The 27,057-nt window shown below is 36.6% G+C and overlaps 2 pseudogenes; both read right to left on the minus strand.

Moving 5' to 3' along the window:
• Window positions 1–1,614: 1,614 nt before the first annotated feature.
• LOC107152383 lies at window positions 1,615–26,363 on the minus strand (annotated as a pseudogene).
• On the minus strand, window positions 11,384–11,911 carry LOC107152365 (annotated as a pseudogene).
• Window positions 26,364–27,057: the final 694 nt, after the last annotated feature.

The following is a 27,057-nucleotide window of genomic DNA, read 5'->3' on the forward strand; positions in this document are numbered from 1 at the left end:
GGCTTTCCCACATCTCACCCTCTAATCTCCAGTCATTGCTTCCCACTGGTTGATCCTAACCAGAATCCAGTTATCAAAAAGCCCAAGAAATGCTTTTTGAGGAAGTATTTTAGTCAGCTTTCCATTACTGTCGCTAAATACTTGAGACAATTAGCTTATAAAGAGAAAAGGTTATTTCAGCTTACAGTTTAGGAGGTTTCAGTCCTTGATTGCTTGGTCCTATTGCTTTTGGACTCAAAACACATCATGGCTGTAGCACATGGTAAAAAGAGAGGGCCAGGATGCAGAAAAGAAGAAGAAGAAAGGGCTGGGGTCTCAATATCGAGGGCATGCCCCAATCATAGGAAGACCTCCCACTAGTCTCCACTTTTTAAAGTTTCCACCACTTGTTCATAGTGTACAACCCTTTAACACATGGGCCCTTGGAGGACTAGTAAGAGGTCAATAGCCTATAACCCAGAAGAGAGCAAAAGAAGGGCAGAAAAATAGGTCTGAGAACAAATCAACAAGAGAGCAATATCATATCAGCCACAGTTATTTTCCAAGGGATTGTTTGCATGGCCTAGGACAGAGTTGGGCGGGTGGTTTATTGCTTTGGCCATTTTTCCTTTCTGCAGCATCAGTTCCCACCTCTCAGGATTTGTTACAGCATAAGTCTAAGGTAGTGAGATCCCAGCCTGATTAGACAGGAAGGGGGCTCAGAGGTACCCCATGTTACAGGATCAGTCATCAGGTCCAGAGCAGGAAACTCGGATAGAAACACACAAAGGCAATTAATGGCTCATTTAGTTCATGTAGATAAAATAGATTCTTAATTGGCAACAGATCAAAAATCGAAGAGAATGAACATTCTGCCATAGACCGGAGACAATGGTGGCTTGCACCAGACGGGGAGAAGCTGATGGATTTTGAGGGTGGAGCCAAGATTTACTGATGGGTCAGTGTAACTATGAGGGGGAATAAAAAGGTCTGAAAGATGCTGACCAAATTTATTCTGAGTAACTAGAAGAAAGAAGTCATTTATCAGGATGAAGAAACTATGAGAAGAGAAGGTTTGGGGAAGATAGTAAGACTTTGGCTTTTGATAAGCCTAATTTAAAACTCCTTGTTTTCAAAGGTTCTCATCAAATCTGCCATTTTTGCTTATTTGTTACATAATGCAAGAGGCACAGGGAAGTTATTAAATGAAAGCCTACACATTTAATCGTGAAACCTCATCTTTCTTACTTCCTTCAATTCTGAGTAAGCCAGCAGCCAAGATTTAACCACTCCTTACTCCTCAACCCTTGCTCTAATCACAAGAGATTGATATGTTACTCTTTGGGGAAATTAGTTCTGAGAAAATTTCTACAGATACCAACAATTAGGGATTCCCTACAGGAATATCTGAGTCCACAATCATCCCAAAGCAATTTCCCACAAGTCCACAAGCTCTGCCCATGTACACTTCCATTCATACTTTTTAATTGCATCAACTATGTATAAATGGGCAATCAAAAATCACCAGACTCAGCCAAAGCTCCATGCTTGGCCCTGGGAAAGACAAAGCAAGAAGATCATTTCCACTAATCATCTTCAGAACTCAGTCAAAAATTTTTCTGGGCTTGTCTCCCAACACCTGGTAAACATTCTTTCAAGACAACTGGGACTTCCGAGGAAGAGTAAAGATAGGAATTCACATAACTGAAGATATTCTCCCAAACTGCCTTTTAGCAGCAATTGATTTTTTTAAAAAGTCACTGAAATTTGTGCAAATGAATGAAATGTGTATAAAAGATAGAATAAATTAGAGGCACCTTACAGGGGATGTCAAGAATTGTTCTAATGACAGTGATTACACATGCTTTTTGTACCTTTTATAATTAAACGTAAGCACGCTTCTTTCAATCATGCACAGTTTAAGCATTATAATCGATGTTTCACTTACCATTGTGATCCATTCATCACTTAGCATCTATGAATAAATGAACAAAGGAGGTCATTGGAGGTCATAGCTGCCAAAGGCCTATTGTAATAATGAAATAGTGTTTTCAGATTAAGAGCTTCTTTATATTCTACTGTCTCATGTAAACAGTGCCAGGTTTAGTGGGGTTTTGGTAAAAGACAAAAAGCTGTAGACGATTAAAGAAAAATTCCCCAGAAACAAGTAATACTGATAGTGTTGATAAAACCCATGTTGAATTTTTCTATCTAATTTATTTAGCCAGTACAGAAAGGGTGTGATTCCAGGGGGAACACCTAAGGGTGAGAAAAAATAATCTTAGCTCAAAAAACTTAAACTATTCCCATTAAAAATGAAATAAGTACAGTGGGTAGGGAGGGAGCTTATGGGAACTCTTTGTGCTCTTTGCTCAAATTTTCTGTAAACCTCTCTGTGCTTTATTCAAATTTTCTGTAAACCTAACACTGCTTTAAAGTATAGTCTATGAATTTCAAAATTATTTAATGAAATTGTCCTTTTGGGATACTTTAAGCTTTATAAGTCTATTGAAATTTTATGGAAAATTGAATTTCTTACATTGTATCTTCTAAAGAGTATGGAAAATTAACACTACAATTGAAGAGGTCTTGAAATTTAAACAAAGTAGGTCCGGTCTTTAGGGATTTTATTTTTGCTAATTCTTCAATACACAAAACAATTCTAATTTATTTTATTCAATAGAATTCATAATGTATAAATTAGTAATGCCAACCCAATTACAATTTAAATCTATTCATCATTTTCAAGAAAGATTAAGTTTAGAATATTTTTAAACATGTGTTATTGTAGTATTCAAATCTTGAGAAGGCAATTCTAAATACCTTGTTAAATTTGTTAAACCTTTATCCCTAAATCCAATATTTTGTATGTATTTACAATGACTGCCTGGGAAGGATAAGTTTTCTTTAACATTAAAGATTATATAACACAATGGAAAGTATCTCTTTTCTTTTTCTTTTTTTAATGTTTTTAGTTGTAGTTGGACACAATACCTTTATTTTATTCATTTATTTTTTAATGTGGTGCCAAGGATCGAACTCAAGGCCTCCCATGTGCGAAGTGAGTGCTCTGCCACTGAGCCAGCCCCAGCTTCTTTTTTTTTAATATATATATTTTTTTAGGTATAGGTGGACACAATATCTTTATTTTATTTTTATGTAGTGCTGGGGATGGAACCCAATTGAGGCGAAAGCTCTCCTTCTGAGCCACAATCCCAGCCCCGGAAGGAATCTCTTTTCTTAAAAGAAGTTTTTTTTTTTTTTAGTTTACCCTAAGATGTATCAATTGCCTATAGATTTACACACAATAAGATGGAAATAGAGGATTGTCATGACAGGAGGTAGAAAGAGATCATAAAAGACTGTGTACTTGGTATGTTTTATCATTTAATTTGCCTCCTAGTTTTCTTGCATCAAAAAAACAAACCAAGAGCTAGGGTTGTAGCTCAGTAGTAAAGCATTGCCTAGTACATGTGAAGCACTGGGTTTGATCCTTAACACCACATAAAATAAATTAAATAAAGGTATTAAAAAATTTGAAAACAGGGTGGATTTCATAACTTTGAGAAATAAAGATGCAAACCTCTTTCTCAAGACATGCATCGTTCTTTGTGACCTTAAATATGGATAGCAATTTCTAACAAGAGACTCAATGAGGCTGCTGAACAATATAAGATGACCTTCATGACAGTTTAATGAAAATAAATTGAAATAAAACAAACAAAATCAATTTTATATGAATCTCTCTTATAATTAATAAAACAGACTAAATAAAACATTAAACTCAATTCAGTATTGGTGATTTTTGCAAGAGTCTATGTAATGTAGCTCAGATATGAAGCCTTCTGGAATCTAATTTGATCCAAGAAAAATAATCAGAATACTTAGGAAGACTAGTGAGTTTTCCCTAGTCTTCCTTAAATGACTCCTCTTTCAACTAAGCCCTGGATTTAAACTCAACAGCATGAAATAAAAATAAACTCTGAAGAGGACCCAGGAATCCTGGTATTCTGGGCAGCTGATGAAGGCAAGAGCCACAGCTTTGGAGGACAGATGGGTCCATAGAGTGAAAAGGTCGGCGAGCATCGGAGGAAAAGACCACCAAGAGACTGTCTCATGCAACAGCAAAGGGTTTATTGGGGGTCCAGCATGCTGGGGCTCAGAGCTCACTTCAGAGGAGCAAAGAACAAAGAGCCCCGAGAACAGCTTGAGCAGAGCTTATATACATTCTTTGGAGAGGGCAGGGACTCTACATACATCATAGCCTCCCTTAGCAAATCACTGTACACCGCAGGAAAATCAAATAACAACTCTTAAACATGATTAGTACATTCACTGGCGGGAACAGGTCGGGCGGGGGTGATAGGTCAGTCCTAAGATGGGTATATATTTAAACTGATTGGTTTAAGCCCTGAGGTGTATACGTGCTGCACTGCACGGTTTCTTTCTGGGAGGGTGGGTTGTTTTTATAGAACAACCAGATAGTCAGGGGAGATTTCGACACACATCTAATGGGCAGTTCCGGGAATTGTTTTACTGCCACATGAATTTCAGGTTCCGAATGCAACTTAAAAACTTTTCAGGACAAACCTTATCCTTTACATTTCAATTTCTTTGTCCTTTCAAGAGAATGACTTATAGGACAGATGACCCTCACAACTTCATGGGGGATGGTCATAGAAAAGGCATCAGTAGATAAAGCCAGAGGATTTTTAAATAATCTTTTAAAGTCGCTTAAAGAGGTAGATATAGATTTCTTCCAATACTGTGTATTGACTCACTCTGTCAGTGTCCCACACCAGAATACATACTACAATCAATTTTGGTTCTGAAAGAAAATTTGAAACAATGGAGGCAAACTTCAATAACGTTTCATGTAGAATAAGACTCCAAAAGTTATAGCTTGAAAAAAATCTGTTTTATTAAGGTGTCTCAGGAATAAAGAATTGTTAAACTCAATTATTTTATCCCTTGTTAATATATCCACATTTTTACCATGGCCCCATAATAGGAGTGTACTTTTTCATCCCTTAAATTGGGCTTAACCATATAACTGACTTTGGCCAATGACTGTAAGGGAACCCATAAGCAAAAACTTGAAATCAGGGCTTGGCCTTTTCCTGTTCTTCTGCCTTTTTTTAAAAAATTTTTTTATCTTTATTTTACTTATTTCTTTTTATCTTTATTTTACTTATTTCTTTTTATGTGGTGCTGAGGATCAAACCTAGGGCCTTGCACATGCTAAGCGAGCGCTCTACCACTGACCCACAATCCCAGCCCCTCTTCTGCCTTTTGACAGAATAATTACATGCTCCTGTAAAGAAAACAATATATCCATGGAGCTCACCTGGACCCAATCTATGGCTTGAAGTCAAGCCCAGGTGGGTCCAGCCTAGACCAGCTTGAACCACAACAGACCCAAAAATGTGTAAGCAAGAAACAAATGCTTATTGTCCTAAGCCACTGAATTTTGCAGTTGTTTGTTATGAAAAATTTTTATTGCAATACCTGATGAGTACCATATCTATACAGTTTATAAAACAATTTGTTGATATAAACTTTTCCCATTTCAAACAGTTTTTACCACCTCTGCAAATTTCTTAGGGATAAGACTTTGGTTATGACACTTTAGAGAAATGCTCTGAAGTAGGTTATTAAAATCATTTCCTTTTTATATGGTACAAATAGGCATATAGATTTCCTTATTTATTTATTGGTACTAGCAAATGAATCCAGGGGTGCTTTCCCATTTTTTATTTATTTTGAGACTTAATTGCTGGGGCTGGCCTTCAACTTGTAAACTTCCTGCTTCAGTCTCCTCAGTTGCTGGAATTATAGGTGTGCACCACCATACTCAACTAGATTTCCATTTTTAGAGGAAGTTGGTACGTAGATGGCTATTCACTGTTGAGTGTAGTATCAGGTTATTTGACTTTTTAATTATTAATTGGCATCCTTTTTTATTGGCACATTATTGGAATTTCTTGTTATGTATTTACATGCACAAAATATAACATGACAATTTGGTCAATTTCTTTCCCCAGTATCTCTCCTTTCCCTTCCTTCCTCCCTCTCTCTGGTCCCCTTCCTCTGGTCAATCTACTTATCTCCCTATGAGATCCACCCCCTACACACAAGCTTTTTCCCCCTTTTTTCTCTCTAGATTCTATACACGAGAGAAAACATTCACCCTTGATTTTTCTGAGAATGATTTACTTAGTTTAACATAATGCTTTCAAGTTCTGTCCATTTTCCTGAAAATGACATTTTTATTTATGGCTGAATAAACTCCATTATGTATATATACCACATTTTCTCTATTCATTCATCTGTTATAGACACCTAGGCTGGTTTTGTAATTTGGCTATTATAAATTGTCCTGCCATTAACATGGGTATCCATGTACTATGATAGTATGATGACTTTAATTCTTAAGGATAAATACCAAGGAGTGGTATACCTAGGTCATATGGTGGGTCCATTTCTAGTCTTTTTAGGAACCACCATACTGATTTCCATAGTGGTTGCAGTATGTTACAATACCACCAAGAGTGTAAAAATATTCTTTTTCCCCAATAATTAGATGATGAATGATGGCAACCATTCTAACTGGAGTGAAAGAAAAATCTCAGTGTAATTTTCATTTGTATTTCCTTGATTGCTAAAGATGTTGGACATTTTTTTTCATGTATTTGTTGGCCATTTGTATTTCTTCTAATGAGAAGTATCTGTTTAGTTCATTTGCCCATTTATGGATTGGATATTTTTTTTAGTGGTAAGTTTTTTGAATTCTTTATATATTCTGAATATTAATTCTATCAGAAGATTACTGTTTTAGTCAGCTTTTTCGCTGCTGTGACTAAAAAACCCAACCAGAACAATTGTAGAGGAGGAAGAGTTTATTTAGGGGTTCACTGTTTCAGAGGTCTTAATCCATAGAAGGCCATCTTCATTCCTCAGGGCTCAAGGTGAGGCAGGGCATAATGGAGGAAAAGTGTGGCAGAGGAAAGCAGCTTACAAGATGATCAGGAAGCAGAGAGAGATCTCCACTTGCCAGATACAAATATATACCCCATAGCCATGCCCCCAATGAACCATTTCTTCTAGACACACCCCACCTGCCTCCAATTACCACCCAGTGAATCCCATCAAAGGATTAATTCACCGATTAGGTTAAGGATATAACCCAATAATTTATCCTCCAAACCTTCTTGCATTGTGTTTACACGTGAGCTCTGGCGGGCCACCTCATATCCAAACCATAACAATTACCTAGTAAAGATTTTCCCCCATTCTGTAGGTTCTCTCTTCATTCTCTTGTTTTGTTTGCTGTGCAGAAGCTTTTTAATTTGATGCCATCCCATTTACTAATTCTTGGCATTATTTCCTGAGCTTTAGTAGTCCTACTAAGAAAGTAGTTGCCTTCAGTTGACTTTTGTACAGGATGAGAGATAGGGATCTAGTCTCATTCTTCTACATATAGATAATCAATTTTCCCAGCACCCTTTGTTAAAATGGCTGCCTTTTCTCCAATGTATGTTTTTGGCACCTCTGTCAAGGATCAGATGACTATATCTATGTGTTTGTCTGTGTGTTTTATATTTTGTTCCATTGGTCATGTGTCTGTTTTTTTTTTCCTTTTTTTAAAATGGGTCTATTTTAATGCCAGTACCATGCAGTTTCTGTTACTATAGCTCTGTGGTATAATTTAAAGTTGAGTTTGTTAGTCAACTTTTTATTCCTGTGAACAAAATACCCGACAAGAATAATTTAGAGAAGAAAAAACTTATTTTAGCTTGATGTTTCAAAGGTTTAGAACATGGTCAGCAGAGTTCATTGATCTTTGCCCAAGGAGAGGCAGAACATGCTAGCAGAGGAGTGCTACTCACCTCAAGGTAGCCAGGAAGCAAAGAGAGGGAGGGGTAGGAGCTGTTTTGGTATTGGCACCAAAACAGACACACAGACCATGGTATCTCCCCAGTGACCCACTTCCAGCCACACTTGACCTCTCTACAGTTATCACCCAGTCAGTCCAGTCAAACTAGAATGGACTGATTAGGTAACAGTTATCATAACTCAATCATTTCACCTCTGAATATTCCTTCATTTATACAGGAGTATTTGGGTACACCTCATATCCAAACCATAACATTTTAACATTGGGTATTATGAGCTTCCAACTTTTTTTTTTTTTAATTAGAATTGCTTTGGCTCTTTTAGTCTTCTAAATGAATTTTAGGACTGTTTTTTTCTGGTCTATGAAGAATGTCATTGATACTTTGATGGGCATTGCATTAGATCTATAGATCAGATTTGGTAAAATGGCTATTTAACAATACAAATTCTGCCTATTTATGAACATGAGAGGTCTTACCATCTTCTTGGATCTTTTTCAAGTTCTGTAATTTTGATTGTAGAAGTCTTTCACCTCCTTGGTTAGATTTATTTCTAGGAATTTTTCTAAGCCTTTTGTAAGTGAGACTATTTTCCTGATTTTCTTTCTCAGCAAATTCATTATTGGTGCATAGGAAAGTTATTGACTTAAGTATGTTGATGTATTCTGTTTCTCTGCTGAATTTGTTTATTAGCTCTAGCAATCTTTCTGAGGCTTTTTGGATCTTCTAAATGTAGGCTCATATCAGTTACACACAATGATAATTTGATTTTTTTCTTTCCTATTTATACCCCTTTAATTTCATTCTCATATCTAATCACTCTAGTGGCAATTTCAAGTACTATATTAATAAAACTGGTGAGACTGGATATCATTGTTTTGTTCTGTATTTTAGATGAAATTTTGCAGTTTTTCCTCATTAACTATGATGTTGGCTTTGAGTTTGTCATATGTAACCTTTATGACATTTAGGTAGATTCCTTCTATCCCTAGTTTCTTCCATGTTTCTATAATGTATGGGTGCTGAATTTTGTTAAGGGCTTTCTTTGATGATCCAGGCATGGTGGCACATTCCTGTAATCCCAGTGACTCCAGAGGTTGAAGCAGGAGAATTGCAAGTTCAAAGCCAGCCTCAGCAACTTAGTGAGATCCTAAGCAACTTAGCAAGACTCTGTCTCAAAATAAAAAATAAAAAGACTGGGGATATGGCTTGGTATTTAATTGCACCTGGGTCCAATATCCAGTAAAAAAAAAAAAAAAAAAAAAAAAAAAGCTTTCTCTGAATCTATTGAGATTTGAGATGACTAATGAGTGACTAGTTTTGTCCTTAATTCTTTTTATGTGGTGAATTACAATCATTAATTTGTGTGTGTGTGTGTGTGTGTGTATTTTTTCCTTTTGGTACTAGGAATTGAACACTAAAGAGCACCCAACCACTGAACAACATCCCCAGCCCCATTTTATATTTTATTTAGAGACAGGGTCTGACTTACTTGCTTAGCACCTCACTGTTGCTGAGGCTGGCATTGAACTCATGATCCTCCTGTCTTAACCTCTTGAGCCACTGGGATCATAGTTGTGTGCCACAGCACCTGGCTAATGTGAATATATTGAACCATCCTTTCATCCCTGGAATGAAATCAACTTGGTCATGATGTAAAGTCTCCTTAATGTATTGCAGAATATGACTTGCTAATATTTTGTTAAGAATTTTTGCATCTATGTTTATCAGGAATATTGATCTATGCTTCTCTTTCCTTGATGTGTCTTTATCTGGGTTTGATATTAGGATGACACTAGCTTCACAAATCAAATGTGTTTCTATACATCATTGATGAATCCACCGCAAAAGAAATTAGGAAAACTACCTCATTCACAATAACCTCAAAAAACAAACAAACAAACAAAAAACTTGGGAATCAATCTAACAAAAGAGATGAATGTATTTTTTTTTCTACAATGAAAACTACAGAACACTAAAGAAAGAAATTGAAGAAGACCTTAGAAGATGGAAAGATCACCCATGCTCTTGGATAGGCAGAATTAATATTGTCAAAAAGGCCAAAACTGTTATACAGGTTTAATGCAATTCCTATTAAAAATCCCAATGATTTTCTTCATAGAACTAGAAAAAGCAATTATGAAATTCATTTGGAAAAATAAGAGACCCAGAATAGTCAAAGCAATCCTTATCAAGAAGAGTGAAGCAGGAGGCATCACAATACCAGACCTTAAACTATACTACAGAACCATAGTAACAAAAACAGCATGGTATTGGCACCAAAACAGACACACGAACCAATGATACAGAATAGAAGACAGAGACAAACCCATATAAATACAGTTATCTCATACTAGATAAAGGCACCAAAAAACATTAATTGGAGAAAAGAGCCTATTCAACAAATAGTGCTGGGAAAATTGGAAATACATATGTAACAAAATGAAACTAACCCCTATCTCTCACCCTGCATGAAACTCAACTCAAAGTGGATCAAAGACTTAGGCCCTAAAACAGAGACCCTGTGCTTAATAGAAAAAAAAGTAGGCCCAAATCTTCACCATGTCATCAGCTTAGAACCTGACTTCCTTAACAAGACTCCTAAAATGCAAGAAATAAAATCAAAATCAATAAATGGATGAATTCAAACTAAAAAGCGTCTTTTCAGCAAAGGAAACAATCAATAATGTGAAGAGAGAGCTTTCAGAATGGGAGAAAATCTTTATCACAGACACCTCAGATAGAGCAGTAATCTTCTGAATATATAAAGAACTCAAAAAACTTAACACAGGCACACACACACACACACACACACAAAAACAACCAAATTTATTGAAATGTGCTAAGGAACTACACAAAATGATTTTTTTATAATATTCTTTAGGGCTGAAGTCTTTTCTGTGTTTATATCTGGATGACCTATTTATTGGTGAGAGAGATTTGTTGAAATCACCCAAAATTATTGTATTGAGGTATAAGTCTTTAAGTCAATTAATTTATGTTTTATGTAATTAGGTGCACTGATGTTTGGATCATAAATATTTACTATCATTGTATCTTCTTTTTGGACTGTTCCCTTTATAGTACAAAGTGACATTCTTTGTCTCTTCTGATTAATTTTGGTTTGAAGTCTGTTTTGTTGGATATAAGAGTAACTACTCTTGCTTGTTTAGGAGCTCCATTTGTATGCAGTATCATTTTCCATCCCTTTCACATCCTTTCACTGTGGCAGTTTTTGCCTGCAAGTTGAGTCTCTTGCAAACAACAAATATTTGTGTCTTGTTTTTTTAACCCATTCTGTAAGCCTATGTTCTTTAATTGGAGCATTGAGACCATTTACATTCAGTGTTATTATCGAGAGAGAGGTTTGCTCATTCCTGCCAGTTTGATTTATTTCTAATGTTTAGTTTGGGTCCTATTTCTCATTTACTTATCTTGTCTTCAAATGAAACTCTTCTGTTTGAGAGCTCTGGAGTTTGTTTTTAAGCTCTTCTGTGTGTAGTATTTCTTTAAGAATTTTCTATAGTGTTAGTATAGTAGTCATGAATTCTTTTTAGTTTCTGTTTATCTTGGAAGGTGTTTATTTTCCTTGATTCTAAATGATAGCTGTGCTGAATATAACAATCTTGGTTGGCTATTCCAATGATACCTCCCAACACACTGACAAGAAATTTTATCCCAATGGATGAGAGAGACTCTTTTATCTTCTTGGTCATAGTTGGGGTGAGGTGCATGTGGTCATCTACAACTGTTCAGCTGCCACTTCCCCTGAAGCTCTTTACCCCCAGCACATATTGAATCTTTGGCTTTATGCATGGGACACCAGGCCAGGTGGTCCTGGAGCTTCTCCAACTTACTGGTCACCAAGACCTGGGCTTAAGCCAGAGGCACATGGCAGTGCTCAATGCACGGGTGCACCTGTTGCATGGAAGCCTGGTTATCCTCACAGCAGCTGATGATGCACCAGAACATGAGGCCCTGCATCTTCCAGATGTTCCCCTCTCCACCCTTTTCACCATGGAGTCCACCACCTCCTGCACCCTGCTGCAGTCATTTTTAAACTTGGTCTCTTAATGTTGTCCTAGGGTTCTTGGATATTCTGATCATGATTACTAATTTTCTTCCTTCCTCTCTCCCTTCCTTCCTTCCTTCCTTCCTTCCTTCCTTCCTTCCTTCTATTTGTTACTGGGGATCAAACCTAGTAACTTTACCACTGAGCTACAATGCCAGGTGTCTTTATTTTTTGAGACGGGGTCTCACTAAATTGCCCAGGTTGGCCTTGAATTTATGATCCTGACTAAGTCTTCTGGATCACTGGTATTACAGGCATCCACCACCACATCTGACACTCCTGAATTTTTATTAGATTTAAATAAAAATATCTACTCTTACAACAAGATGTGACTTCTATGTCAATTAAATAATTCAAAAGGAAATAGCATGTGTGTTTGACAGTGTGAGATGTCAAACTAACATTTATGGGTCACTTTCTGTATTTAGGCTCTGAGCTAAATGAGAAAGATGAATTTCAGAAAAGGTCACACAGTTCCCATGTTGAAAAGTTAGGAATTCAAGTGTGAATTTCTCTGGTTATGAAGCAAAGATTCCATATAAGAGTCCAGAGGCTATATCTGACTCTGCTCTTAACCTGCTCAGACATATTTGGTATGATTTGTACAGTGGTTTTCAAATAATTTGAATTATCAATATTTAAAAGCTAGCTGGCTAAACATAGAGATCCAGATTTCTGATTTCTCTAAAACAAGTCAACAGCAGTGGCTCAGCCTGGCTACTGTAACTCAAGTCAGATAACAGATAGCCCCTTAAGAGTGTGTGTGTGTGTGTGTGTGTGTGTGTGTTGTGTGTCTGTCTGTCTGTGTGTGTGTGTATGTGTGACTCTGTTTTTGCAGTGCTGAAGGTTTTTAATTGAAGGTTTCCTTATACTTGGTCTGTATTCTCCAATAGTACCTACAGGCTTCCTGGGTGTATGACCTGTGCAGTGCTACAAGTTCCCATGCTTAGAAGAGCCTTGTGTTTCACTATCATCATGTTGAAATGCATTACCATCTTTAATCAAGGTTTTCACATTTTAATTTTGTACTAGGTTCCACAAATTATGTAGCTGATCCTACCCATAGGTATTTACATTTACAAGTTTTGCCTTAAAATTCCTGAATATGTATATTTATATTTTGCTGTTTGTTTTACCTTTGCCAAAAGTTTTATCAATTTAGTAATGAAGTAATAGTAGTTCATTCTTCCCTATTTTTTAGGAGTGATCCAGATTTTATGAGTCCTGCAGCTTATATGACTTGCAAGATCTATATATACACACACAAACACACACATACACACATACATGTATGTAGATACATATGTATGTATGTATAATTTAGGTACAAAAATAAGAAAAAAATTACAACTTTCACAAACTTTATAAAATTGTATGACCCTGTCAACTTGTTGCTGGGGCCACTCTCGGGATCTTGAAGCTTCAGCTTCATTAGCTTTGTGGGGAAATCTGCCCGTTCAAGGAAGATTAATAATTCTGTCTCCATATTGCAGCTAGATATACATATTAAGTTTTAGGACTTTTGTCACAAAGAAAGTGAAGCACCTAGGAGAGAGACTGTGGGTGTGCTTAATTCTGAAAAACATTCTAAGAAAACTGTAAATCAGGATATCTGACAAGACATCTTTAAGATGCTTAGGGATTTAATTAGTGTCTTTCATTTCTTCCTATAACATTTATGGCCAAATATTTTCAACCTTGTAGACCATCTATACCAGCTCTATTTGTCCTTCTAACTCAACTTATCTATGTCTTTGGTAGGGTCTGTTTTTTTCTTTGAGGCTGTTCTCCCAAATTTATCTACATAATTTATCTACACAATTTATTCTCTACCAAATTTATTTCCTCAAAATACATGAGTGCTTTCCCTGTTTCCCTAAAGTTCTGCAAGACAAGATTTAAAAGCTCCACATATAACAAGAGATATCCCTTAACAAATACCAGATGCTTGCTTATTCTTTTATCCTTTACAAAGTCATTATTTTTATATTCAACTCACAATTATAGCACCTTGTTTGTCCAGCTTCTTAAAGTTTGGTGGGGGTTACTTCAACCTACATTGTTCATTTAATCTTTACAACAATCTTGTGAAGTGTAATTACCCTTTTTTAGTACATGACTAAACTAAGACACAGAATGATTCATTATATTACCTTATACTTATCTCTAGAAGTGCTTAAAGCTGCTATTTGTACACATGTAATTATGTATATGTTGCAAATACTAGACTTTTATATTTAATTCATATATTTATTCTCCTCCTCTGTAGTTTTCTCAATAAAAGAGATATTATCTCTAGTTTCCTCTCTTAAATCCTCATTAATATGTCTGAGAAATAGTAAACACCTTATTATTTATATTGGCTGATAGTTTAAAGAATTAAAGACTAAAAACTGTGATTATAAGCTATATTATTTTTTCTATTAATATGAGTATACAGTGTATGGTTTACTGACAAGCTTATACATTTTAAAAATGTCAGTGCATTCTAATGGATAATAAAGCAACAGCTAATCAAAGACAAGCTAGTCACTTGCTCAGGAATTAAAAGAAAAATATTTATTGCAAAATAGACTAAAGATCAAATCATATGAGGAAATGTTTTCATTAAAAAACACTGTCACAAAACCTTTAACATGCTATGTTTTACATGATTCTGCTTATTCAAATTCCTTTTTTTTTCTTTTATTTTTGGAGTGCTGGGGATGGAATCCACTTCCTCATACCTATGTATGCTAGGCAAGCACTCTACAACTGAGCCACAGTCACAGCCCCAAATTCCCAAAGTTTTAAACTCAAGAACTGCCTTATTTTAATCCAGAATCCCTTGTTATGTCAAACTACACAAGGACGCTTATTAAAATGCTATATTTTTCTATCAGGAATTGGCTATTTTGGCAAAACCATAGTTCATATCAGAACTTGAAGATGTATATATTAAAAGCCCTTGAAAAAAGACTTTGTGTTACAATAATTTAAGGACTTGCTTGTTTTCTGGGTATTTCTAATTTTCATGATTAGTTTAGTAATCAATCCTTATGGGAAAACATTCTATAGAAGGTATATTGGTGTGGTATATCAAAATATTTTGTTTGCGAACTAATTTAAAAGTTATATGAAGGCGATATGTGGCAGCGCACACCTGTAATCCCAGTGGCTTGGGAGGCTGAGGCTATTTCGAGTTCACAGCCAGCCTCAGCAACTTAGCAAGGCCCTGAGTAACTCAGCAAGACCCTGTCTCTAAATAAATTATAAAAAGTGGCTGGGTAGAATGAAACAGACGTTATTACTTTATGTATGTATGTGACTGTATGACCAATGTGATTCTACAATATGTATACTCAGAAAAATGAGAAATTATATCCCATCTATGATATATCAAAGTGTATAAGTGCATCCTACTGTCATGTATAACTAATTAAAACAAATAAAATATTTAAAAAAACTGAAAAAAAGGGGTGGGGGGGCTGGGGATGTGTCTTAGTGGTTAAGTGCTCCTGGGTTCAATCCTTGGTACAAAAAAAAAAAGTTATATGAAGTGTTTTTCAGTCAACATTCTGAAACTGGACATTATATGATTTAGAAAAAATAGTAAATATTTTCTTAATAATTTAAATATTAAATAAAGGAAACCTTAGATTGGATAGGGGAAAAATAAAATATTTTAATATGCTCCTTTAATAACTGATGATAGGGCTGGTTGTAGCTCAGTGGTGGAGCATGTGCCTCATATATGTGAGGCACTGGGTTGGATTCTCAGCACCACATAAAAATAAATAAATAAAATAAGGTTCATTGACAACTAAAAATTTTTTTAAAAATAAAGAAATGATAATAATTGTTGAGCACAATTGGTTGGCATTTGATATGTATTTATTTCATATCCCTTTCTTCTTTCATGGTGTTCTAACTTGCCATGTAAAATGTTGGAATAATAGTGTTTTGTTTTGTTTTTATAACTTCAACCTAAAAAACTATGATAATGGTAACTTTGCCAGGAGTTTATATCTTAACAGAAGTATGTAAGAAGTATATTATTTTATAGCTTTTTTTTTTCTTGTCAAAATGATTAACATTATAGAACCTAGAACTTATGCAGAAAACTGGTAATCAGACACTCATGAGTCATCGTCATGGCTTTGCTTCCAAATACAAGGCTACATCTTAATTCTGTGCCAGATTTATAGAAAATGAGTCTTTTGATATATTATGAGAATATGGCTATAAAAATAGTATGATAATAACATTAATTATATATTGTTAGCAGTTATACTAGAAGTTACTTAGATGAGATTGTATTTAGGTTTTACAGTAATTTTTGTAACTCATGTATTTTGTTGCGTGCTAGAGAGATATTTAGTTAAAAACTGAAAGTTTATCAAATGAAATGGCACATAAAAATTCTTCATTGTTTTAAGGAAAAGAAGCCCACTTAGATAGCAAAAATATAAAGAAAATCTACTATATATCTTGACTAATTTCAGCAGCATGGCAAATCAAAATATTAAAATAGATATCCTACAAGCATAGACTAAAATATAAAATGAATGTGTGTGCATCATTACAATCAATGGTTACATGGGAGGATCATGTAACAATGGGTGCCACTGATCAACTCTCTGGGAAATAAAATACAGTTTCGATGTTTATATCGAAACAAGTTTCATGCAAAAGAGTAAAATGATCCCATCCTATTTCTAAATGATTACTCTGGCTTCTGTGTGGAGAACAGGTTTGAGGCAAGCAAGAACAGAAGCTGGGGATTAGTTGAGAAGCTGTGGGGGGAGAACAGAAAGACAGCCAGGATGCAGGAACAGCAGTAGAGAGGTAAAGGAGTGGAATGGACTTAGCAATGGATTGTATGTGGGAGTAAGGCAAGGAGAGTAAGCAATGGTGATTTCCAAGTGTCTGTTTGAATATGAGAGACCTGAAGGAGTCAACTTAAGAAATCAAGAACTTAGTCCTATGTATGTTCTAGAATATGCAAGTGAATTATCATTGCTGTTATTGTTCAAGTACTGATTTTTTTTTTTAAGTTGGGGAACGAGCCCAGTGGTACATTACCACTGAATTACATTCCCAGTTCCTTTTATTTATTTACATTTTAAAATTTTGAGACAGAGTATCACTAAGTAGTCCAGGTTAACCTCAAACTTGTGATCCTCCTGTTGCAGCCCCCAAGTAACTGGGATCACAGGCATGCAGCACTGCACCCAGCCTGAATTTTAACTTTCACTCATAGAACTTTAAACATGTAAAAGTACGGTTTTTGAATTCTATATATCACTATAGGTCACTGCAGCTTCTTACCAAAGGGCTCCTTTAGCTGGACACAGTGCATGCCTGTAATCCCAGAGGTTCAGGAGGCTGAGGCAGGTTCGTAAGTTCAAAGCCAGCCTCAGTAAAATCAAGGCACTAAGCAACTCAGTGAGGCCCTATCTAAAAATAAAATACAATATAGGGCTGGGGATATGGTTTAGTGGTAGAGTGTCCCTGAGTTCAATCTCCAGGATCCAAAGTAACAAATAAAACAAAACAAACAAACAAACAAAAACGGCTCTTTTAGTCTACTCAAAAGACTTTTTCCTCCTCCTACCCCTCTTCCTCTTCTCCTCTCCCTCCCCTTCCCCCTCCTCCTCTTCCTCTTTCTCCTCCCCCTCTTTCTCTACTTCTCCTCCTCCTCTTCCTCCTCCTCCAGTACAAGAAATTGAATTCAGGAACTCTTAACCACTGAGCCACTTCCACAGTCAATTTTTAAATATTTTTTGAGACAGGCCTTGCTAAATTGCTGAGGCTGGCTTTGAACTTGTGATCCTCCTGTCTTAGGCTTCCAAACCATTGGGATTACAACTGTGTACCACCATGCACAGCTCAATTTTACCTTCTTAAAATGAGTTTCAAAGGTTTATTTCTTGGCTTACATTTAGGAAGAGAGACCACTTATTGGATTCCAGTGACCTACTCATGAATAATAACATCAACTTCTAATATGTATTGTGTACCTACTCTCTGCTAAATGTTATTCTTTCATGTCTTACACATGAGAACAATGTGTAGGAAAATATCAGAACTAAGGCTTGGGGAAATTAAGGGTGATGGTCATGCATCATAGCTAGGATCCAAACACCTCGGTCTGGCTTCAAAGTGTGTATTTTCACCACTTACATTTTTCCTCTCTAGCTTAGACTTTAGTTTCAAATTGAGATATTGTTGAAAACTAAACTTTCTGGATTGATGCTTGCACTTCATTTTACTATTATATCAGATATTCTGTTTAGGGAGATTACCTACTTTGTTAAACACTAATTTGGTTTTATTAAGCCACTTGACTCAGCTAAATGTCTCCATCCACATGGCAATTCAGCAAACTGCAGCTGCCTTTTACTAGTTTCTTGCAACCTGGTTTCAGTTCCTTTCCTCTTCCATTAAAATTTTTTTTTGGGGCCATCATAACTCTCTTCTTGACAAACCATGTGACTCTCTCTTAGACATTTCCTGGCTCCCGATGGTGACTTCCTTTCTCCCAAAGCCCTTTCCACCCTTTCTAATTCACTGCATGTCAGTTCATTTCTGCTACGATAGCAAAACAGCTCAGACTGATAGGCTATAGGTAATGGAAATTTATTTCTCACAATTTTGGAGTCTGGGAAATCCATACGCAACAAAATGAAATTAAACCCTTATCTCTCACCATGCAAAAAACTCAACTCAAACTGGATCAAGGACCTAGGAATTAGACCAGAGACCCTGTGCCAGATAGAAGAAAAAGTAGACCCTAATCTTCATCATGCCGGATTAGGACCCTACTTCCTTAACAAGTCTCCTAAGACGCAAGAAATAAAATAAAGAATCAATAAACAGGATGAATTCAAACTGAAAACTTATTCTCAGCAAGAGAAACAATTAGTGAGGTGAAGAGAGAGCCTACAAATGGGAGCAAATTTTTACCACATGCACATCAGATACAGCACTATTCTCCAGGATATATAAAGAACTCAAAAAACTTAACACCAAAAAAAAAAAAAAAAAAAAAAAAAACCCTAAACAAACAAAACAAACAACCCTAAGGAGTTGAACAGACACTTCTCAGAAGATGATATACAATCAAACAACAAATGTAGGAAACAATGTTCATCATCTCTAGCAATTAGAGAAATGTAAATCAAAACTCCTCTAAGATTTCATCTCACTCCAGTCAGAATGGCAGCTATTACGAAGATGAGGATGTGGGGAAAAGGGCACGCTCTTACATTATTAGTGGGACTGCAAATTGGTGCAACCAATCTGGAAAGCAGTATGGAGATTCCTTAGAAAACTGGGAATGGAACCACCATTTGACCCAGCTATCCCACTCCTTGGCATATACCCAAAGGACTTAAAACAGCATATTATAGTGGTGCAGTCACATCAATGTTTATAGCAGCACAATTCACAATAGCTAAATTGTAGAACCAACCTAGATGTCCTTCAGTAAATGAATAGATAAAGAAACTATGGTATATATACATAATGGAATATTACTCAGCATTAAAAGAGAATAAAATTATGACATTTGCAGGTAAATGGATGGAGTTGGAGAATATAATGTTAAATGAAGTAAGCCAATCCCCCAAAACCAAAGGCCGAATGTTTTCTCTGATAAATGGATGCTGATCATAATGGGGGTGGAGGAGGAGCATGGGAGGAGTAGAGAAACTTTGGATAGGGAAAAGGGGAGGGAGGAGAAGGGAGGAAAAATGGGGGTAGAAATGATGGTAGAATGGAGATGGTCATTATTACCCTAGGTACATGTATGAGGACACAAATGGTGTGACTCTACTTTGTGTATAACCAGAGACATGAAAAATTGTGCTCCACTCGTGTACTATGAGCTGAAATGTATTCTGCTACCATGTATAACAAATTAGAACAAATAAATGAATTAATTAATTAAAAAAATAAAGCAGAGAGTGAGTCTCCACTCCACCAGATATAAAATATATATCACAAAGTCATGCCTCCAGTGACCCACCTCTTCTAGCCATATCCTAAATTCCTTCAGTTACCACTGACTTAATCCTTATCAGGGGATTAATTTACTGATTGGGTTAAGGCTCTCATAACCCAATCATTTCACCTCTGAAAATTCTCACATGTCTCACAAGTGAGGTTTTGGGGGATACCTCACATTCAAACCATAACAATGGGCGAAAAAGGAATGAACTCAATCCTCATGCTGTTTTATAAGGGTGCTTTGCTAATCCCATCCACAAGAGCAGAGCTTTCATGACCTAATTGCCTCCTGAAGACCACACCACCTAAAACAATCACATTAGGGATTAGGTTCCCACATAGATTTTGGAGGTTGCAAATATTCAAATCATAGAACTGTATTTCCAGTTCTCCACCATTTTCTCCTCTGCTTTTCTGTTCATCATCCACATCCTCACTAGGCACCGTTCTGCTCCAAGCCTTTCCTCCTTTTTCTCTTCCTTCTCTCTCAGACAGCACATGTACTCTCTGAGTTTCAACCATGACTGCTGTGCACATAACCTTTGGTTCTGGGCTAAAAATCCTTGTTTTGGCCTCTCTTGCCTGTATTCCAATCTAGTTTTTATCTGGCTGTACAATTTGGTCACCACTTCAAGTTAACTAAATTGGCCACCACTACCAAATAGCCTTCCTATGTCACATACCTCATTTCTTTAGGTCCTGGCTTTCCTCTTCCTGCATGCTCTCTAAGCACCTCAGGACTGCTTCCATTGGACCCTGCTTGCTAACCTCCACTCACTGCTTGTCCTTGACCCCCAACATGCACCTAATCTAGTCAATGCAACTAATTTTCAACAGCTCTCTCTTATTTGAATTCTTGGATCCTTTTGACAGTGTTAACCTTTGTAAATCTATTTTTCTTGGCTTTCCTGAGAACAGCTGTCCTAACTCTCAACATATCCCCATTGTTCTTTCTGTGGTATTTGCCAAAATCCCTCTCTCTACTCTGTAATTGCTATTCTGCTCCTAGGATTCTGTCTTTGGCTCTCTTCTCTTTTCATTCTGTCTCTGCTATAGTAAGCTCTGTTATTGTTCTATGTATTTGGATCCCTTTTGTGTAGTCAGTTAATTCTTCTACTTTATGAACTTCTGTAGGTAGTGTTAAGACTTCATTCTCAAAGGGGAAAAAAAAAAGATTGGAGTTCCCTTTCCCAGTTTTCCTTGTAGTTAAGGTTGGATAAAAGTACGTAACTTTGACTTCCAGTCACATACACCCAACCTGGTAAAGCAGGGATCATAGGATTCCTAAGAGGCTGTGGTTCAAGAAAGCTAAACTCCTGGGACATCACTGGCAGCAGGGCTGCAGTGTCGACTTTAGTGGCAGTGACACCAGACCAGTTCTATGGCAGCAGTTTGGACATTATTTCTGAATGACATGATTCTAGTTCTCTATCCCTCTTGAAAATTATTTGTGCTATACAGTATCTTTTTAGCAAATTTCTTTTCTCCTTAGATCATCCGGATGGTTTCTGTTGTTTGTCTACACAATTAAATCCTGGGTTTTGACTCCCACCTTAATGCTAATGGATCCCAAATCTCTCTCCTGACTTCTGCCCCAATCTCCAAATCTCTATAATGACAAGAAAAAATCTGTATATGTTTAGTCAGATAAACTATTTTCTGAATATTTTCAGTCCATGGTTAGGGGAATTCATGAAGTAGAACCCACAGATATAGAGAACAAACTGTAGGCATAAGGAAACAAAAAATAAGTTGTAGGAAGAAATATAAAGCGCCAAGTTTAGGGAACAGATATTAAATATGTAGACAGGGTGGTCAGGCAAGTCTCATCAAGAAAGTGACTTTGGATAAAAAGCCTAGAGAAAGTGAGGAAGCTGGGGGAAGTGCATTCTAAGCAGAGGAAAGAGCAACTGGAAAGACCTGGAAGCTATAGCAAGAATGATTCATGGCTGTAGAAAGAATTTGTTTGCAGAACATGGAAGCCACCCTCACCTGAGGCCAGGTAAGTAATCTAGAGAGAAGTAAAGAGTTGATGTCAGAGAGAGAGAGGATGAATGCTGAGAAAGCAGATCACAGAGCACTTCGTAAGTCATAGTGTGAGAGTTGGAGCCAGGGGTTTTGAGGATTGATTGGAGATATGTTTAGGAGAAACCTCACAGGTCTATGAGGTGTGTGTGTGTGTGTGTGTGTGTGTGTTAGATGGGTGATGGTTTGGGAAAAGGTAGATAGTGGATGACTCCTAAATTCCTGTTTTGAGCAAATGAATACAGCCCACTGATATAATGGAAACTGGAGGAAAAACTAGTTGGGTGAGAAAGATACTAACTTGAAGTGTTTTGTTTTGTTTTTGTTTTTAATATTTTTTTAGTTGTAGATGGATACAATACCTTTATTTTATTTTACTTGTTTATTTTTAGGGGTGCTGAGGATTGAACCCATTGCCTCACGCATGCTAGGCAAGTGCTCTACCACTGAGCCACAACCACAGCCCTTTAACTTGAGGCTTTTTTTTTTTTTTTTTTTTTTTTTTGTGCTGGGGATTGAACCTTGTGCATGTGAGGCAAGCACTCTACCAACTGAGCTTTATTCCCAGTCCCCTAACTTCAGCTTTTGATATGGGAATTTCTTTAATTCCTTAGTGTCTCTCAGGGTGCACAATATTGTCTGATTACATAATTGCACAGAAATGCTGAGTTCATAAATGAAAATAAGAAGTTCTAGATGTCTGTATTTTTAATAGGACTATGTAACTGTATTTGTTAATTAGGTAATATTTGTTGAGTTTCTAGTATGTAACAAACACAAGTTCTGTCTGTAGGGCATTCTTGTGAGAGAAACAAAATAGTCATCAGTTATATATGAGGATCTGTAGCTCAGAGAATCTTCAGCACATGGTGACAACTGAAGCCTACAGTAGATGAAGTCATCTCTGGGTAGTAGAGGGGAGGAGAAAGACCTAGAAGATAACTCATTAATTTGTGTTCCTATAAAGGAGATGCTCACAAACGAGACTTACAAAGAGCTTCTGGAAGCACCTTGGCATCATGAAATCCAATAAAAGAGAGGGTTTCAAGAAGGAAGAAATGTCCTCTTTGCCAGATGCTAAGAAGCCAAGGAAGATGAATGAAAAACACACAGTTAATTTCGTTTTATGGGAGTCACTGTTGGCCTTATCAAGGACATTGGAGTAGTTAAGGAGAATCCATTTGAGGGAAGGCTGATGATGAACAGGAAGTGAAGAAATGAAATCAATGAGAGTAGATATTTCTTCTAAAAATGCGAAGAGATAAAAAATGCAAAGAGGGTGAGAGGAGGAGTGAGGGATTTCTTAATTGACTCTGTAAATGAAGATTATACAGTGACAGCGTAGTCATTAGTGGTGGGTCCCAGTGATACTGAAAAGGCAGTCTTTGAGGGGGACTTGCAATAAAACATGCAGAACCTGCTCGGGAGCATGCTAATTGGTGAAACTTTGCTGGGATTTTGCAGCAAGGGAGCTCCTGATGGCACCAAGGTTCAAAAAGTTTAGTAGAAATTTGTTTCCTCCCATTAGAATGTTCATTTGGACACAGAGCCTCCCAAAATAAAAGGAGTCTTCTTTACAGTTGTATGTGACCCTGATAATCAGTTCAGACCAATGATGTAAGTGAGAATGTATAGTAACTTCCTCAAGGAAGAGCTGACATGTAGTCTTTTATCCACGGTGCCTCTTTCCTCCCTCCAGCTGGAGGAAATATGGACAGAATTGCTGGAACTGATGTATGCATCTTGGACTTAGAGGAGAACTTTAGAATAGAGTCCACAGATGATAAAACAGAAAAAATATGAGTCAGACTGTGTTGATCTGAGTAAAGTTGCCTGACATCATTAGACTACCTGAATCTGGATATTAATGCAAAAGAAAAATAAGTATCTAGTTTAAGACTCATAGTTTGGAATCTATTGATGTTCTCTGCCAAATATAAATCTAAGTCATATGTAAAAGGCCAAAAAAAAGTTCAGACCATAATAAAAATGACAAGCTATCACTGAAATGAAAACAAATTAAAAGTCATCAAAGAAAATTCTTTCAGGAAAAATGATAGTGTTAATTTAAAGCCAGGGATCTTGTCCAGGAGTTATTGATGTTAGGAAGGAAATGGGTAGGGAAATGACTAGAATAGAGAGAAAATGCCACATGATGAAATGTGCCATATGGTCCCATATTATCCAGCCCCTTATGTATTACTAGTCCACCACAGCAGACACTTTTGCCAAGCCTTAATTCAAGAGGACATACGAGGTAAATGATAATTCTTTTTTCCTATGAAGTGCATACTTTCTTATAACCTGTTAAACTCTGTGTGAGTGTGTGTGTATGTGTAATTTATATTTTAATTTGTGCTATAATGGACTCAGAGTCCAAAGTCCAAATGATTCTGGGTTTTAAAAAATCTTGTTAGGTTGTAAAGTGTATTATAAAGTGTACAGATAAGATTCTTCTAGTTATCATGATTTCTCTTTCTTGATTTGAGAATTTAAGTCAAAGAAATGCGATATAAGAAAATTCCTTTGAAATAACTGCCAATTTTGTATAAAGAAAACAAAAACAAAAACCAAATAACCAAAAACTGATTAAGGAAAGCTGGTCCAAAAAAACTGCAAGATCTATTATGAACTCTTATAGTAGAAGGTGGAACTTGCATTCTATTATGTGAGAAATCTATAGAACTATGTACAAGAAACATCACTTCTTCTTCTTCTTTTTTCTTTTTTATTTTTTTTGTGGTGCTGGTGATTGAACCCAGGGCCTTGTGCATGTGAGGTGAGCATTCTGCCAACTGAGCTATATCCCCAGCCCAATATATCCTTATTTCTTAAATCATATTTATTTTGTTCTGAGTTTGGAGGAAAATCCAATAAATCATTTTGGGGACTGCTTTCTCCCCCCAGTGGGGTCCAGCATCAATCCTGGGCTTCTATAAATGCCAAAATCAAGAGGTTAAGTTGGTCCTTGATTCTCTGTGGTTATAATCTTTGACATTGTACTGTTGACCCCAGGGTGCTATTATAGAGTTCTGTAGCTTGCCTGTTGGGCCCTAAGGCTCCAGGTCAGCAATGCACCTCTCAGTTGATCTTTTCACTCACTTCAGGTTATAAAAGCCATAGTCAGAGAGATCACTGCATACCTGGGGATTTAGTCTCTCCCACTCTGTGGTGTGTGGTGCATTCTTTGTCTTTTTCCCAGCTGGAAAAAAAAAAGTTTATAATGTTTGAGAGCATGATCTCTTTTCTTGAGAGTAGAGACAAGGAGATGATACCCCCATTCATTTTTTCTCCTAATTGTGTTCAGTGTTAAACTTGTGTAACTCAAAATGGATATTAACCATATTTTGAACTTGTTCTCACAAAATATCATTATTCAAGTGACTAACAAGTAGAATATTTAGTTTCACTTCTCTGATTTGAATTTCAGTTCTTTTTCTGACTGCCGTTTACATGTTTCTGGCAGTGGAATTAGATGACCAACAGCTGACTCTTGATACATTGATTGCCTGATACTGTCAATTCTATCTTAACACATTCGAGTTCTGGTGAGTTTTCTTGTGTAGGTATCTAAACAAGGAACATATCTGAATACTAATATGATGTGTCTGTATCTTTGAAAAATTTGCAGAGAAATTCAGTTGTAACTATCCTTAGATATGTAAAAATAATAGTTTTGAAAAGGTTTCTTCTCAAAACTGTTCTATGTACTGACATGAAAGTAGAAGTCTGACATTAGAAATATAACTAAATTCTAAGGCAGGTGTTATAAAGTGTACACCTGTAATCCTAGCAACTCAGATGCTGAGGTAGCTTTCTCATCTACTTTGGAAGTAGTTATAGAAGACCCTAAAGTAATTTAAAGAATACTTGTGACCTTGTCTGCATTTCACTGCTCATTGCTAGCTACCACCTAACAGTGGGGTCTAGCGGGAGGTAGTTAGGTTGTTGAGGTGTGCCCTTGAAGGGAATATTGAGACCTTGACCCCTTCTTTTCTTTTTGCTTCTTAGCTCTCATGAAGTGAACAATTTCTTCTTTTTGGGGAGGGGAGGGCTTTTCATTATTTATTTATGACAAATATTCTGCAGCTCCAATTCTCTCCGGTCAAAAATTCTTTGAGACGATGCCATCTGCCTTGACCAATCCGAGAATGGAGTCATCTGACTCACCCATCCTGAGAATGGCCCCGCAGATAGCGTAGGTCTTAAACTAGCGGTTAAACCTGAGGGTGACTTTGTCCACCTCAGCCACGTTCATCTGGATGGACGCGTGGTCCTTGGCACCAATGATGCGGTTGCTGGCGGAGCATTTCCGCGGCACGTACAGGTCCACGAACTCGCCAGCGTGGTTCTGCATGCTGAAGCGTGCCTGCTGCCTCCGCCATGAGCGCCAGAGCAGAGAGAACAATTTCTTCTGTTACACACTCCTCCATGATGTGCTGTCTCACTACAGACCCAAAGTGACAAAGCCAAGTGATCACTGTAAGCCCAAATCAATCTTTCCTCCTGTGAGTTTGATATTTCAGCTATTTTGTCATAGTGATGGAAAGCTGACAAACACAACTGGCAAGGAATTTGAAAAAAAAATTCACACAATGAAAAATTTACAGAACAAAAGACATGGCTTTTTCACTAACTTGCAAGGAATAGAAAAGAAAGAGGGAATGTTATTAGACACCAGCCAGTCTCATTATGTTGTCCTTATTTAAATTTTGATTCACACAAACTATTTAAAAATTATGACATTTATGAAACCATTGGAAATCTGAATTGAAATGCATTCTGCTGTCATGTATAACAAATTAGAACAAATAAATAAATTTATTAAAAAAATACATATAACCCAGACTATGGCCCCAATTTAGTCCCTAAAAGTATGTTAATATTGAAGAGTTACTGATAAAGTTCTCAGGTGTGCTAATGGTACTGTTATTGTGTTTTTGTAAAGAGCTGTTTTCTTGGACTGGGGTTGTGGCTCAGCAGTAGAGGGCTTGCCTAGCATGTGTGAGGCACTAGATTCAATTCTCAGCACTGCATATAAATAAAGTCCATTGACAACTAAAAAAACAATATTTAAAAAAGAGCTCTTTTCTT

Source organism: Marmota marmota, unplaced genomic scaffold (assembly GCF_001458135.2).
Source record: "Marmota marmota marmota unplaced genomic scaffold, marMar, whole genome shotgun sequence".
Lineage (NCBI taxonomy): Eukaryota > Metazoa > Chordata > Mammalia > Rodentia > Sciuridae > Marmota > Marmota marmota.